This window comes from Oncorhynchus mykiss, chromosome 4 (genome assembly GCF_057628025.1).
Source record: "Oncorhynchus mykiss isolate SJ-2025 chromosome 4, ASM5762802v1, whole genome shotgun sequence".
Classification (NCBI taxonomy): domain Eukaryota; kingdom Metazoa; phylum Chordata; class Actinopteri; order Salmoniformes; family Salmonidae; genus Oncorhynchus; species Oncorhynchus mykiss.
The window spans coordinates 81082671-81099788 of record NC_143025.1 but is presented as its reverse complement, the minus strand read 5'-3'; positions in this window follow the sequence as shown (position 1 = coordinate 81099788).

Here is a 17118-nt window from a genome sequence, read left to right as displayed (position 1 = left end):
TCTGATTACATTAATGGTCAGGTTTGTACTTCGTTGAAAGAGATATTGTCTCGATTGTAACTAACTGACAGACCTTCATGCAGTCCTACAGGTTACTGCAGGATTTCTTAAAACGCTACTAGCAGGAAGTTACATGCACCTGCAATCTAAACTAAGCTTGTTTGCATCGAAAAACCCACAAGAATAAACCAGTAGATCACTTGAGCTCACGTTATTTTAGCACGTATTGATGGTTTAACAACAGATTAGATGGCGATAATCTTGTGGCTTTCGATGGTTGCAATTGGCCCATTAAGGCGCTTGATTGGGATTGAGAAACACTTCAAAGCCTCACTCAGAGCCAGGAGGTATATTTATTTTTTGAAGATCTTAGAAAATTACTCCTCTCAATCCTTCGCAGATGCTCCCCCATGTAATTAATTTACCGCAATTATGAGCTCCAATAATGATGTAACCCGGGATCCAAGATCTTAAATACTACTGACAATGAAAACATGTTATTAGCGGGAAGGGTCCAAAAATGTGAGAATTAGGCACACTTAGATATGTTTGTTTTTATTAAAATGGACATGGTATATTCAAGGCACCAGGAGACTAGAAACTGCAACATTCAGCTAGAGACCTCGCATATACCATATACAGTGCCTTCGGAAAGTATTCAGCCTTATTCTAAAATGGATTAAATTGTTTTTCTTCCTCATCAATCATCACAGAATACCCCATATAGAGGTTTTTAGAAATGTTTGCAAATTTATTCAAAATAAAAAACAGAAATATTACATTTACATAAGTAGTCATACCCTTTACTCAGTACTTTTTGAAGCACCTTTGGAAGCAATTACATTATTGAGTCTTCTTGGGTATAACGCTACAAGCTTGGAAAACCTTTATTTGGGGAGTTTCTCCCATTGTTCTATGCAGATCCTCTCAAGCTCTGTCAGGTTGGATGGGGAGGGTATCTTGCACAGCTATTTACAGGTCTCTCCAGAGATGTTCGCCATTACATAAATATAATTGTACACTTGAAAGGGATCTCTTTTCCCTTCATACCCAGCCCTCCTGCAGATAGATGTCAACTGTATCAGAAAAGTGTGACCAGATATTTTTAATGAGTATAGAAAGGCCCGGCGAAGACCGATATACCATATTTCACAGCATGTTTCTCCAATGGAAGACAAACTGTTACATCATCCACTTCATATTTTATTTTGATTTACCAGATAAACAGCTACAGCATCTATCACACACAAATCCAAAGCATCAGGTATCTGTCATCATGGCCATTGACAGTGTTATATACTGTACCTCTTGAATAACAGAAAACAGTACCTTAGTGAGGTTATTTTTGGCTGCGTTTAGACATGCAGCCCAATTGTTTTCCACTAATTTGTCTTTTGACCAATCACATCAGATATTTTCACATCAGCTCTTTTTCAGGGCTGATCTGATTGGTCAAGTGGTGAGGTTAGCAGTTAGTTTCTGACCCTGGTGCCTCTTATGTAGCATATATTTAACTAAACAACAACTGTATCAGTAGACTATTACACCATCATGACGTTTCTGCCAGAGCAGAATCATAGAATTCAGATGAATTCTGAATCACATATATGAAACACAACAGTAACATACAGTGGGGCCAAAAAGTATTTAGTCAGCCACCAATTGTGCAAGTTCTCCCACTTAAAAAGATGAGAGAGGCCTGTAATTTTCATCATAGGTACACTTCAACTATGACAGACAAAATCAGAGCGCACCGGTTTGAGAATGTCAAGAACTGCAACGCTGCTGGGTTTTTCACGCTCAACAGTTTCCTGTGTGTATCAAGAATGGTCCACCACCCAAAGGGCATCCAGCCAACTTGACACAACTTTGGGAAGCATTGGAGTCAACATGGGCCAGCACCCCTGTGGAACGCTTTCGACACCTTGTAGAGTCCATGCCCCGACAAATTAATTGAGGCTGTTCTGAGGGCAAAAGGGGGTGCAACTCAATGTTTTGTACACTCTGTGTATATGTTTTATTGTCACATCCACCAGCAAGGATAACTTCCTCAAAAGGCCCAGTGCAGTGAAAATGACATTTTCCTGTGTTTATACAACAGCTGATGAAACTAACACTGTACAAGTGTGATAGAAATGTATCAGTGTTATTTCCTGATAGTTGCTAGTTGAAAATGCAATCTACACACAGTGGGGTAAAGCACTTAAGTAAAAATACTTTAAAGTACTACTTAAGAATTTTGGGGGGTATCTGTACTTTACTTCACTATTTATATTTTTGCAAACTTTAACTTTTATTTCACTATATTCCTAAAGAAAATAATAACACTGAACAAAAATATGAACGCAACATGTAAGGTGTTGGTCCCATGTTTCATGAACTGAAATAAAATGTCCCAGAAATGTTCCATATGCACAAAAAGCTTATTTCTCTCAAATGTAAACAAATTAGTTTACATCCCTATTGGTGAGCATGTTTCTCCTTTGCCAAGATAATCCATCCACTTGACAGGTGTGGCATATCAAGAAGCTGATTACAGCATAACCATTACACAGGTGCCCTTTGTGCTGGGGACAATATAAGGCCACTTTAAAATTTGCAGTTTTATTACACAACACAATGCCACAGATGTCTCAAGTTTTGAAGGAGCGTGCAATTGGCATGCTGACTGCAGGAATGTCCACCAGAGCTGTTTCCAGAGAATTTAAGTTTAATTTCTCTACCAAAAACGGCTTCCATTGTCGTTTTAGAGAATTTGGCAAAATTTCCAACCGGCTTCACAACCACAGACCTCCCATGGCTGCACCCCTGCCCAGTCATGTAAAATCCATAGATTAGGGCCTAATGAATTTATTTCAATTGACTGATTTCCTTCTATGAATTGTAACTCAGTAAAATCGTTGAAATTGTTGCATGTTACGTTTATATTTTTGTTCAGTATACTTTTTACTCCAAACATTTTCCCTGACCCCCAAAAGTACTTGTTACATTTTGACAGGAAAATGGTCCAATTCACATTCTGTTCTTCCCTACTGCATCTGATCTCATGGAATTGGTAAACACAAATGCTTTGTTTGTAAATTATGTCTGAGTGTTGGAGTGTGCCTGGCTATTTGTAAAAATTGTGCTGTCTTTTTTGCTTAATATAAGGAATTTGAAAATATTTATACTTTTACGTTTGATACTTAAGCAATTCCATTTACTATTGATACTTAAATATAGTTAAAACAAAATACTTTTAGACTTTTACTCAAGTAGGATTTTACTGGATGACTTTCACTTTTACAGTGCATTCGGAAAGTATTCAGACCCCTTCCCTTTTTCTACATTTTTTTACATTACAGCCTCGTTCTAAATTCCCTTTTTTCCCTCATCTATCTACACACAATACCCTATAATGACAAAGTGAAAACAGTTTTTTTGAATTATTTGCACATTTATTAAACATAAAAAACAAATACCTTATTTACATAACTATTCAGACGCTTTGCTATGAGACTCGAAATTGAGCTCAGGTGCATCCTGTTCCCATTGAACATTTTTAGATGTTTGTACAACTTGATTGGAGTCCACCTGTGGTAAATTCAATTGATTGGACATGATTTGGAAAGGCATACACCTATCTATATAAGGTCCCACAGTTGACAGTGCATGTCAGAGCAAAAAACAAGCCATGGGGTCGAAGGAAATGTCCGTAGAGCGCCGAGACAGGATTGTGTCGAGGCACGGATCTGGGGAAGAGTACCAAAACATTTCTGCAGCTTTGAATTTCCCCAAGAACACAGTGGCCTCCATCATTCTTAACCACCAAGACTCTTCCTAGAGCTGGCCGCCCGGCCAAACTGAGCAATCGGGGGAGAAGGGTCTTGGTCAGGAAGGTTACCAAGAACCCAATGGTCACTCTGACAGAGCTTCAGAATTCCTCTTTGCCGATGGGAGAACATCGGCACAGAACATTTCTACAGCACTCCACCAATCAGGCCTTTATGGTAGATCGGCCAGACGGAAACCACCCCTCAGTAAAAGGCACATGACAGCCGATTTGGAGTCTGCCAAAAGGCACCTATTGGACTCTCAGACCATGAGAAGCAAGATTCTGTGGTCTGATGAAACCAAGATTGAACGCATTGGCCTGAATGCCAAGCGTCACATCTGGAGGAAACCTGGCACCATCCCTACGGTGAAGCATGGTGGTGGCAGCATCATGCTGTGTGGATGTTTTTCTGCGGCAGGGACTGAGAGACTAGTCAAGATCAAGGGAAAGATGAACGGAGCAAAGTATAGAGAGATATTTGGTGAAAACCTGCTCCAGAGCGCTCAGGAGGGGCAAAGGTTCACCTTCCAACAGGACAACAACCCTAAGCACACAGCCAAGACAATGCAGGGGTGGCTTCGGGACAAGTCTCTGAATGTCCTTGAGTGGCCCAGCCAGAGCCCGGACTTGAACCTGATCGAACATCTCTGGAGAGACCTGAAAATAGCTGTGCAGCAACCCTCCCCATCCAACCTGACAGAGCTTGAGAGGATCTGCAGAGAAGATGGGAGAAACTCCCCAAATACAGGTGTGCCAAGCTTGTAGCATCATACCCAAGATGACTCAGTGCTGTAATCGCTGCCAAAGGTGCTTCAGCACAGTACTGAGTAAATGGTCTGAATACTTATGTAAATTAACAAAAAATTCTAAAAAAATGTTTTTGATTTGTCATTATGTAGGTTGATGAGGGAAAAAACAATGTAATCCATTTTAGAATAATGCTGTAACGTAACAAAATGTGGAAAAAGTCAAGGGGTCTGAATACTTTCCAAATGCTCTGTATTTGAGTCATTTTCTATTAAGGTATACTCAAGTATTACAATTGAGTGGTTTTCCACCACTGTCTACACAGGACCTTAACTATTTTGGTTTTCCATGGTGACATGCCCATGCGTTAAATTGGTTAATAGACCAATAGCATAGAGAGTTCCAAACCTCTCTGCCAAAAACAGCTAGTTTTCAGTTTTTCCCCTCCCCTCTCAGACCACTCCCAGACAGTCTTAGCAAAATTCTTGCTTGGGAAATGTTTTTTTGCCGATTTTAATGGAAATATAATACAGTACCGTATTTAATTGTTACACAGAAGTTAGTTGAAAACAGCTGCTTTGGGCCTTTAAAACTGTGACTGAATGTTTTAATAAGACTTAATAACACTAGCTTATTTCAGGTTAACTTTTTACAACTCCAGGCACAGATAGGACACATGGAAATTAATTTCCTTAGGCATTAGTCATGTAAATCATTATTGAGATTAAAACCTCTTTTGTTCTCTATCCATGGGATTCTCTATCCACTGCTAGCATGCCATGGAGCTATCATGCCAGGTTTTTTACACAACAAGTTGTTCATTTTAGTCTATTCAAACAGACCCCATTTCAAAGGAAACAAGCCCTCATTAAGATCAGGTGTTGCCAATTAGTGGGTAAAGCCAACACACCTGAGCACACTTAACAAGAGAGGATAGAGAGTTTTGTTGATGCTGAGAATGGAAAGTATATGTTTTTAAATAACATTCTTAGAATGTTCTCTGAACATTACTCAAGTTTTTGGGGGGTTTTTATGGAAAGTTCTCAGAAAATTTTGAGAAAATTACTAAATAGAACCATGAGGAAACGTTATGCTGAAGTAATGAAATTCCCACAGAAGAACGTTGTTTCTCAACGTTCTCTGAACTATTTGAGAACATTCCCAATGTAAAACCAGTTGGAGAACGTTCCTAGAAAATTACCCAAATTTAAATTAAATGTAACCATATTTCAACTTTTAGGAAACGTTCTGTTAAAGTAATGAAATACCTTTTGTCAAGTTCTTTAAATGTGTTGAGAATGTTCCAAAGCTAAGCAGCTATCCTGCACCATTCCCAGAGAGTTGTGGGAAGATTGTATGCAAATAACCAGAGGACAACCACACTCTCACCAAAATCTAAGAACGTTGTGTGCTAGCTGGGAATGGACACTCCTTTTTTGCAGACTGATGAAGCTCAGGGAATACCTTGCAACGTTAATTTGGGGTTTTCCTTTGCTTTGATTAAAGGGAATTTTATTCAAACCGACGTTGCATATTAAGAAATTCAGTCAAATCAAATATGCTTGTTATTATGTATTTCACTACAGTATATATTTTTTATTAACCATTCAACATTCTCAAAATAGATATTAATTTGAGCGGAACAATGCAGAAAACGCTTAAAAGATGAACAAATGTTCTAGTCCCTAAAATGTCTGTATTTTGTCATATCATGTACTCGCCTTTCTCAAGGGTAAACTGTTATCACAATTGTATTACTAGTATGACACATTCTATATCCCCAGGAAGGCATTATCAAACCTCTGACCGAGGCTACACTTCCTTAGTCAACCATCTCCCACCAGGGCTATTTGCATTGTTTGGGTCTGTCACAAATGACACCCTATCTGCTTTTGACCAGAGCCCTCCCTATGTTGTGCACTACTTTTAACCAGAGCTCTATGTGCACAGGTAAAAGTAGTGCACTATAAGAGAATAGGGTGCCATTTGGGACGAAGGCATCGACTGATTGCTGCAGAGAAAAGAAAGGGAGAGTCTATGTGTGTTGAACAATCAGCCATGGATTATTCTCTTCCCAACGAGGGAGAGGGTTTGGTGGGAACGAATACTGCAATGCCGCAAAACAAATGGTGAGAATCAGTTAAGTGGTCCTATTTGCCACAAGAGCTCTTGGTATGTTTCCAGTCTGACGAGCTGACTACCTCAAACTGAACACTAATTAATCAAGGTAAACATTAAAGTTCCAATGCATCTGTTTTCTACAGTACCAGTCAAAAGTTTGGACACCTACTCGTTCCCAAGTTTTTCTTTATTTTTACTATTTTCTACATTGTAGAATAGTAGTGAAGACATCAAAACTATGAAATAACTCATATGAAGCTGTGTTAAGCAAATCAAAATATATGTTGTATTTGAAGGTTGAGGGTGATTGTAGAGGCCAGGTCATCTGATGCAGTACTACATCATGCTCCTTCTTGGTCAAATAGGTGTGTTGGGTCATTGTCCTGTTGAAAAACAAATGATAGTCCCACTAAGCGCAAGCCAGATGGGATGTCGTATCGCTGCAGAATGCTGTGGTAGCCATGCTGGTTAAGTGTGCCTTGAGTTCTAAATAAATCACAGACAGTGTCACCAGCAAAGCACCATCACACCTCCTCCTCCATGCTTTACGGTTGGAAATACACATGTATAGATCATCTGTTCACCTACTCTGCGTCTCACAAAGACACAGCAAACTGGATGTAGTCTATCAAAGTGCCATGCCTTTTGTCACCAAAGCCCTATATACTACCCACCACTGCGACCTGTATACTCTCGTTGGCTGGCCCTCACTACATATTCGTTGCCAAACCCACTGGCTACAGGTCTATGCTAGGTAAAGCCCCGCCTTATCTCAGCTCACTGGTCACCATAGCAACACCCACCAGTAGCACGCACTCCAGCAGGTATATTTCACTGGTCACCCCCAAAGCCATCACTTACTTTGGCCACCTTTCAGCCACCTTTCCTTCCAGTTCTCTGCTGCCAATGACTGGAACGAATTTCAAAAATCACTGAAGCTGGATTCTTATATCTCCCTCTCTAACTTTAAGCATCAGCTGTCAGAGCAGCTTACCGATCACTGTACCTGTACACAGCCAATCTGTAAATAGCACACCCAACTACCTCATCCCCATATTGTTACTTATCCTCTTGCTCTTTTGCACCCCAGTATCTCTACTTGCACTTCTATCACTCCAGTGTTAATGCTAAATTGTAATTATTTCATCTACATGGCCTATTTATTGCCTTCCCTCCCTACTCTTCTACATTTGCACACACTGTACATTGCTTTTTTCTTATTTTTTTCATTGAATTTTTACCCCCTTTTTTCTCCCCAATTTCGTGGTATCCAATTGTTAGTAGCTACTATCTTGTCTCATCGCTACAACTCCTGTCCGTCTCAGGAGAGATGAAGGTTGAAAGTCATGCGTCCTCCGATACACAACCCAACCAAGCCGCACTGCTTCTTAACACAGCGCGCATCCAACCCGGAAACCAGCCGCACCAATGTGTCGGAGGAAATACCGTGCACCTGGCAACTGTGATGACCCTCCCACTCTGTCTGACGTATTCTGTCTTTGTTCTTGTTTCCTTATTAGGATGCTGGTGGGCGGAGTTGGGAGGGTCGTCAGCTTCATGGGAAACACCTGGGCCAGGTGTCTCCCAGGATAAATAGACCTCTTCCACATTCATGGAAGAGACTCTCACCATGCAGACACCTTTGTAGATTGTGGTGTGGTTCTTGGTGGCCTTTTGTTTGTTTGTTTGTTTGCTTTGGCACCTTTCAACACCCTGCATTATCACATTCATGCATGCAAAACACTCACTTACACTACTGATTACTGATTACACACACACCATTGTATATTTTTCTTAGTTGCTTTAGTTAATAAATATATATTTTGTTAGTCCTTATCTCCACGTTATCTCCCTTTGTTACGGGCTTTGAGCCGGTTCGTGACACAACCTTGGTTGGCGCGCACTGTGCCCTGCCCGCCACAGGAGTCGCTGGTCCGCGATGAGACAAGGATATCCCTACCGGCCAAGCCCTCCCTAACCCGGACGACGCAATGCTAATTGTGCGTCGCCCCACGGATCTCCCGGTTGCGGCCGGTTACGACAGAGCCTGGGCGCGAACCCAGAGTCTCTGGTGGCACAGCAGGCGCTGCAGCACAGCAGCCTTAACCACTTTAACCACCCGGGAGGCCGTACATAGCTTTTTCTATTGTGTTATTGACTGTACGTTTGTTTATGTGTAACTGTATTGAATGATGGAGATCCATCATAGTGCACATGTTCAAAATTCATGATGCCGCTTTGGAGCCTGGACTTAAAGGTGTTGTCATTAAACACTGGAGGTTACTCCAAATAGGGGTGCCTGGCGATATTAGTTTTTTCCACGTCATGAATTTATGTACAGTGCCTTGCGAAAGTATTCGGCCCCCTTTCCCCAAATACAAATGGAATTGAGAATCATTGGATTGTCTGTCTTTTCCTTCAACACCTTGGACCCGAAGTAGTGAATACACTGAGTGTACAAACATTAGGAACACATTCCTAATATTGTTTTGCACCCCCCTTTGACTCTACAAGGCGTCAAAAGCATTCCACAGGGATGCTGGTCCATGGTGACTCCAATGCTTCCCACAGTTGTGTCAAGTTGGCTGGATGTCCTTTTGGAGTTGGACCATTCGTGATACACACAGGAAACTTGAGCATGAAAAACCCACCAGCGTTGCAGTTCTTGACACACTCAAACCGGTGCGCCTGGCACCTACTAACCAGTGCTTAATTTGAGCCAGATCCTGCCGGAACAGGATCCGGCCCCTCTCAGATTTGACTTTGTTCGTTCCGGCTACTATTTTCCCGGATCCGGTACCTCTCGTGGCATGTTTTATTAATTGTATCACAGTTCACACTTTAAACATTCTAATAGTTATTTCTCCTGACCCCCAGCAAGTCCATCATTTAAAAGCGCAGTGATCCTTCTGTGTAATCATCCTATCCTGCCACACTGATTCCAGACATGCTGGCTTATTTGTACATAGAGGTTATGTGGTAAGGTCGTTGGGGTAAGGAACTGATCTTGACACAGGTCTTTGTAGTGGTGGTCAGCTAGTGAAGAGATCCCTACTTAACCTCGTCACGTAGCCAAGGCTAGTAGTCTCCTTACTGAGTTTGAAACGTGGGAAAGTCAAATAAAAAATGGTGATTGGAGCAGGTGCAATTTGCAATTCAAGAACAAGCAAACGTATAACCCCTGGCTTGTCATGCAGGCCCTCTACTCTTCTATTTTTACCAAAGACCTGCCACTGGCATTAAACAAAGCATGTGTGTCCACAATAAGAACAATAATTCTGATGATTCAACCATATACGCATCAGCAACCACAGCTGAAGTCACTGAAACCCTTAACAAAGAGTAGCAATCTGTTTTGGAATGGGTGGCCAGTAATAAACTGGTCCTGAAGATCTCTAAAACTAAGAGCATTGTATTTGGTACAAATCATTCCCTAAGTTCTAGACTTCAGCTGACTCTGGTAATAAATGGTGTGGCAGTTGAACAAGTTGAAGAGACTAAATTACTTAGAATATAAACTGTCATGGTCAAAACATATAGATTCAATGGTTGTAAAGATGGGGAGAGGTCTGTCCATAATGAAGAGATGCTCTGTTTTTGTGACACCACACTCCAAAAAGCAAGTTCTATAGGCTCTAGTTTAGTCTAATCTTGATTATTGTCCAGTCACGTGGTCCAGTGCTGCAAGGAAAGAACTAGTTAAGCTGCAGCTGGCCCAGAACAGAGTGGCACATCTTGCTCTTCATTGTAATCAGAGGGCTGATATAAATACTATGCATGCCAGTCTCTTGGCTAAGAGTTGAGGACAAACTGACTGCATCACTTATTTTTATAAGAAACATTCATGTGTAGAAAATGCCAAGTTGTTTGCATAATCAACTTACACACAGCTCTGACACACACACACACCCCACCAGACATGCCACCAGGGGTCTTTTCAAAGTCCCCAAATCCAGAATATAGAGCCATTATTGCATGGAACTCTGTTCCATCTCATATTGCTCAAATAAACAGCAAACCTGGTTTTAAAAAAACAGATAAAAAAACACCTCGCGGCACAACGCCTCCCCCTATTTGACAAAGATAGTTTGTGGGTATGTATTGATATGTAGGCTACGTGTGCCTTTTTAAAAAACATATGTACTTCTGTCCTTGAGCTGTTCTTGTCTATTAATGTTCTGTTTTATGTCATGTTTTGTGTGGACCCCAGGAAGAGTAACTGCTGCTTTTGCAACAGCTAATGGGGATCCTAATAGAATACCAAAGCTAGGCTGTACAACATGCAAAAAGGTAGGGAGCTTGGGTCTCGAAACGACTGGAGGGATTGAACTAGCAAAAGAGTGGGTGGAATGCACAGTAAGTTAACAGCCTCAGCCTTAAGAAAAAAACAACAAAGAGCCCTCAGAAAAAAGGTTTTTGAACATACCTGAACCAAGGCGCATTTGATGGCAGCAGACTAAAGAGGACACCCAGGTTATAGTTAACTCAAAATGAAAAAATAGACTCTACAGCCAGTCTTCCGAACAGCCTTAGAAGGAGACTAAACTTCACAGCCATAGGCCCACTCATGGCTTTGAGCAAGAAATGGACTGTCAGGAGTTAAAAGGACTTGACACAAGAAGAGTCATTGTGACAGGTTTTGAAAACTAAGGTAGGATTTATTTTTTTACAAATGTTCTATACTGTGAAATGTATCTTAATATGTGCATCATATTATCACATAGGAAGGATACCTATATATTATCATACAATATGTGTGTTCTGCTGTAGCCTGCACTCTAAAAAGAAAAGGTTCCTGGAGTATCCTTAGGGGTTCTTCAAATTGAAACTGTGGGGGAACACCTATATGTTATGGCTTCGATACTCCTCTATGCACAAGGATAGTCTACTGTCCATTGTTTACGTAAACGCAGTTGTGCAGCCCAGTAATACATCTTTATATGACGGAGTCCAAGACCTCCTGCTTTATAGGGGAAGTGTAAAACTGTCAATTTGACTCTTGAGGTCTTTCCATTCAAAATGAAGTTGTCACAGTGTCAGCTTTGAAAATACCTCCACATCACTGAGGATCTGAGGTGTTTTCTTATACACACACAAAGAAGAACTATACAAAGCACCCACAGACCAGATGAAAAAATACCACTCTGACAGAAACAAATGACAATGGGTTTATCTTCACAGTTTAAACCCAGAATAAACTGCTTTTCATGGTTGCTAATGATTTGACACCAAAAAAATTAAGATGTTTTATTGTCACGTACTGTAGAATAGATAGGTGCAGTGAAATGTGTTGCTTTACAGGGTCAGCCATAGTAGTACGAAGCAGAGCCTAATATTTCAGGTCATGGCTAGAAGGGATCCAGCTTTTGTCAAATTAATGTCAAAAGTATAATTTCTTTGCATTTTAACTATCCCTAACTAACCATTTTCCTAACCTTAACCAAGTTCTCCTAACTTGCTATGTTAATTCTCCTGACCTGCTGGTTTATTTTCCCTAACCTGCTACGAAAAGTTAAATCTGACAAATGGATCCCTTCTAGCCATGACTTGGCGTTTGCCAAGAATGTTTTCATTAATCAAGAACGATATTTCAGGGGAGAAATTAGTCTGAAATCTATTGCTTTTTCCTTGGTCTCAGTGGGCTGAGGCCGCTACGTGCCTACATGTGCCATGCAGAGTTAGTCGATGTGCCGTGCAGTTAGTCGATGTGCCGTGCAGAGTTAGTCGATATACCATGCAGTTAGTCGATGTGCCATGCAGAGTTAGTCGATGTGCCGTGCAGAGTTAGTCTATGTGCCTCCTGCTTGAACGCTCTCCCGGCATCCCAAATGGCACCCTATTCTCTACATAGTGCACTACTTTTGATCAGGTGCACTGTATCAGGAACTAAAACTAAACAATATGACTTAATTTGTGCTAGGATAGTAGGATACCTGTATAAAATGATAAAACATTTGCTCACATTCTCCTTAATCAGTAGTCTAACAGGTATTATGCAAATACAACATTGTGAGGTTTGCCATGGAAACCGTGGCATCATACAGAATTTAAAATAAGTGATTACCTATTATAGGCTAAAGCAAAGGTTGATTGATGTTGTTTTATGCAGTAAAAGGTAGATGTGACTCATACAACAGAAATATGTTTGATATGGCAGCAGACTAAAATGGTGGGCTCTGTACGTTTATGATGAAAGGCATCTACAGTCTCTATCAGTTTTGCACATCGAGAGACTGAATTTTTTTCCCATTCCTCCTTGCAAAACAGCTCGAGCTCAGTGAGGTTGGATGGAGAGCATTTGTGAACAGCAGTTTTCAGTTCTTTCCACATATTCTCGATTGGATTCAGGTCTGGACTTTGACTTGGCCATTCCAACACCTGGATATGTTTATTTTTGAACCATTCCATTATAGATTTTGCTTTATGTTTTGGATCATTGTCTTGTTGGAAGACAAATCTCCGTCCCAGTCTCAGGCCTTTTGCAGACTCCATCAGGTTTTCTTCCAGAATGGTCCTGTATTTGGCTCCATCCATCTTCCCATCAATTTTAACCATCTTCCCTGTCCCTGCTGAAGAAAAGCAGGCCCAAACCATGATGCTGCCACCACCATGTTTGACAGTGGGGATGGTGTGTTCAGCTGTGTTGCTTTTACGCCAAACATAACGTTTTGCATTGTTGCCAAAAAGTTAAATTTTGGTTTCATCTGACCAGAGCACCTTCTTCCACATGTTTGGTGTGTCTCCCAGGTGGCTTGTGGCAAACTTTAAACAACACTTTTTATGGATATCTTTAAGAAATGCCTTTCTTCTTGCCACTCTTCCATAAAGGCCAGATTTGTGCAATATATGACTGATTGTTGTCCTATGGACAGAGTCTCCCACCTCAGCTGTAGATCTCTGCAGTTCATCCAGAGTGATCATGGGCCTCTTGGCTGCATCTCTGATCAGTCTTCTCCTTGTATGAGCTGAAAGTTTAGAGGGACGGCCAGGTCTTGGTAGATTTGCAGTGGTCTGATACTCCTTCCATTTCAATATTATCGCTTGCACAGTGCTCCTTGGGATGTTTAAAGCTTGGGAAATCTTTTTGTATCCAAATCCGGCTTTAAACTTCTTCACAACAGTATCTCGGACCTGCCTGGTGTGTTCCTTGTTCTTCATGATGCTCTCTGCGCTTTTAACGGACCTCTGAGACTATCACAGTGCAGGTGCATTTATACGGAGACTTGATTACACACAGGTGGATTGTATTTATCATCATTAGTCATTTAGGTCAACATTGGATCATTCATAGATCCTCAATGAACTTCTGGAGAGAGTTTGCTGCACTGAAAGTTAAGGGGCTGAATAATTTTGCACGCCCAATTTTTCAGTTTTTGATATGTTAAAAAAGTTTGAAATATCCAATAAATGTCGTTCCACTTCATGATTGTGTCCCACTTGTTGTTGATTATTCACAACAAAATACAGTTTTATATCTTTATGTTTGAAGCCTGAAATGTGGCAAAAGGTCGCAAAGTTCAAGGGGGCCGAATACTTTCGCAAGGCACTGTATCTCTTCACCATCACAACCAATCAATCACTGTAGATATAATTCATAACATCTTATTTAACCATGGAAATGACTGTCACGTCACCATCATACTAAAAAGTCCCAACAGGTGTATCTTCCTGAGGAAAAAATTGTATTACATTCTATAATGCATAAAATAATTTGAATGTTAAAGAGTATGTTATCACCAAGCGATATAATTTGCTGTCACTGAAAAACAGCAAATACCCCAAAACATTCTTGCTCTCATTATTTAACAACATTAATGCACTCGTAAAGCAAAGTTGGTCAGGAATAACAAAGTTCACTAACAGTGGAGACCTATCGCTATGGTAACAGGCCATGCTAACAGGCCACCCTCAACCTTCTGCTTCTCAGGATGGCACTCCTCATGCCTCCATCATCGGTGCTGTCAGATGAGCTGTTCCATTAATGAATATTCACGAGTTGGTGACATCAGTTGGCACACACGCACCGCCAACTGATGCCACCTCATTACTCATGACAGCAGCAACATCTTTTTGGATGCCTCATCGCCATGGTAATTAGCATTCACCCCCTTTGAACAAACTGTTGTGACACAGGCTCGCCAGGATCAACCACTGTTTACCCAACACTGGCTTTTTTCCCCACCGCATAATAGACAATCACAGTGCATCGGTTTGGTGATAATTTCCTCTGTTGGTTACCTGGAACACATTCTGATGGGAACCTAGCTTCCTCCCTGAGTGGGGTGAGCCACTAATTTAAATAGGGAGGCCCTTTTGCTCCACTAGGAGCTAACAGGAATTAGTCAATTGTGAAAAGAATGAATGGAGGCTGGTGGGAGGAGCTATTGGAGGACTGGCTCATTGTAATGCCTGGAATGAAATCAATGGAGCGGAGTCAAACGTGGTTTCCATATGTTTGAGTTTGATACCGTTCCATTTATTCCATTCCAGTCATTACAATGAGCCCGTCCTGCTATATCTCCTCCCACCAGTCTCCACTGACTGTCACATTCACTCATGCAAGGCCCAGAACTCCCTGGAAACAGTGGCAATGTTACTGAGTGGACTATCCTGGCTAAACCAATTAAATGAAATTACTATTGAACATTTTGCTGTCAATTTTTTTATATTTAACCTTTTTAACAGGTTATCTATAGCTTGACTGACATGGACGTGTGTGAGCATAATACCAAGTCTATAGGTGAAATTCTGACTCTGTTTCATTCTCCCAAGCAGTGAGTTTGTGCACTGCAATGCTTTATTGTAGAGGCTTCATACAGCTGAGTCCCTCTTTCTGTATTGCAGAGGGAACCAAATACCTGATCCTCTTATTGTAGCAAAAGCTCAAACAGAGATACACTACATAACCAAAAGTATGTGGACACCTGTTCATCAAACATCTCATTCCAAAATCATGGGCATTAATATTTCACTTTCCTGCTATAACAGCCTCCACTCTTTCGGGAAGGCTTTCCACTAGATCAGTTATTCCCAAACTGGGGAACGCACAATGCCGTCAGGGGTATAAAATGTGATTCTCATTTTAAAAAAATATTAATGTAGATATATCACGTAAACCCACCCCATTCCGTACAAATGTGCGCAACCGCAACATTCAAAAGAGGCTACAAAGAAAACTAATGGAACTGTAGCGACTGTGTTGACTTCAAAATCTGGGGTGTGAACTAGGTTTCTGTTCAAGCGTTGATCGACATGGTAATGGCTCTATAGTATTGGAGAAAAGTTGAAAAAACGGACCCTCCGTTACATCGTGACGTGTCATGTCGTAACGTACAGCACGCATAAAGCAACTATTTCTGTCTTACAATCTCTCTCCACCAGGTGTAGCACTTCTCTCATCTTTTAAAAACAAGAAATGGACAGTGACTGGGGTAAGGGGGGGATACCTAGTAATTTTTTTCCGTCATCATTGCATACGATCATCATTCTCAAAGCCGCTGTTTACTTCTTAGATCACTTTACCACCGCCCTAAAAACCCGATTCGAATTCGACACAAACCTTCAAATAGGTATGTAATGACACATTATGTCATTAAACTCTTTATAGTGTTTTATTTACATTTTAGAGGCGATAAGGTGATAAGTTGGACAGATCGAGTGAAAAAAAGCAATTTTCCCACAACATCTCTCCTTCTCACTATTACGCATTAGTTTCGCTTCCCCACCCTCCATTTTTAAAAAGACCCGACGGGGCTCATTGCCTGCTTGAATTATGCAGAAACAGGTAGCGTGGGGGTCATGTAATTGATTCTGTTGGAAAGGGGAGAAATTGTGCTTTACAATGGTATTGACATTACAGTTGATCTGGAAGTATTACGTTTTTTGGGCGCTAAAATAAGGGCTATTGTAAGGACCAAGGCGATGTACGAGTTTACGTGAGTTTACGTTAAAAAATATATATACTTAATCTTCACATTTTCAAACAGTACATTTATATTTTACAACTGGGCTATACAATTGGATGAGGGTTTTTTCTCGCCTGAGAAGCCTCATTTCACTGCTAACAATAAAATTAAACCATCTAGTGTTCAGCGAAATAACAACACAATGTCAAATACAGGCAGCCTAGTCAAATAATGAACATCCAATCACATTAACCGTTGATCTCTCGTGGGAAACCTTCACTCTTGCTCAGACATTTAGAAACGTAACATGACAATTTGAAAAATAATCCACGTGAGTTTTTTGAGCGAGAATAAATATGACTTTCGAGTAGTAAGACATGTACAGTATAAAAGTAACAGATACCATTAATAAGAAGGGGCTAGAAGCGTCTTATATGGTAAGCTACCGAGTGGCTAGGACAGGCAAGCCCCATACTATTGTGGAGGACTTAATACTTCCTGCTGCCATGGATATGGCTGGGACAATGCTGG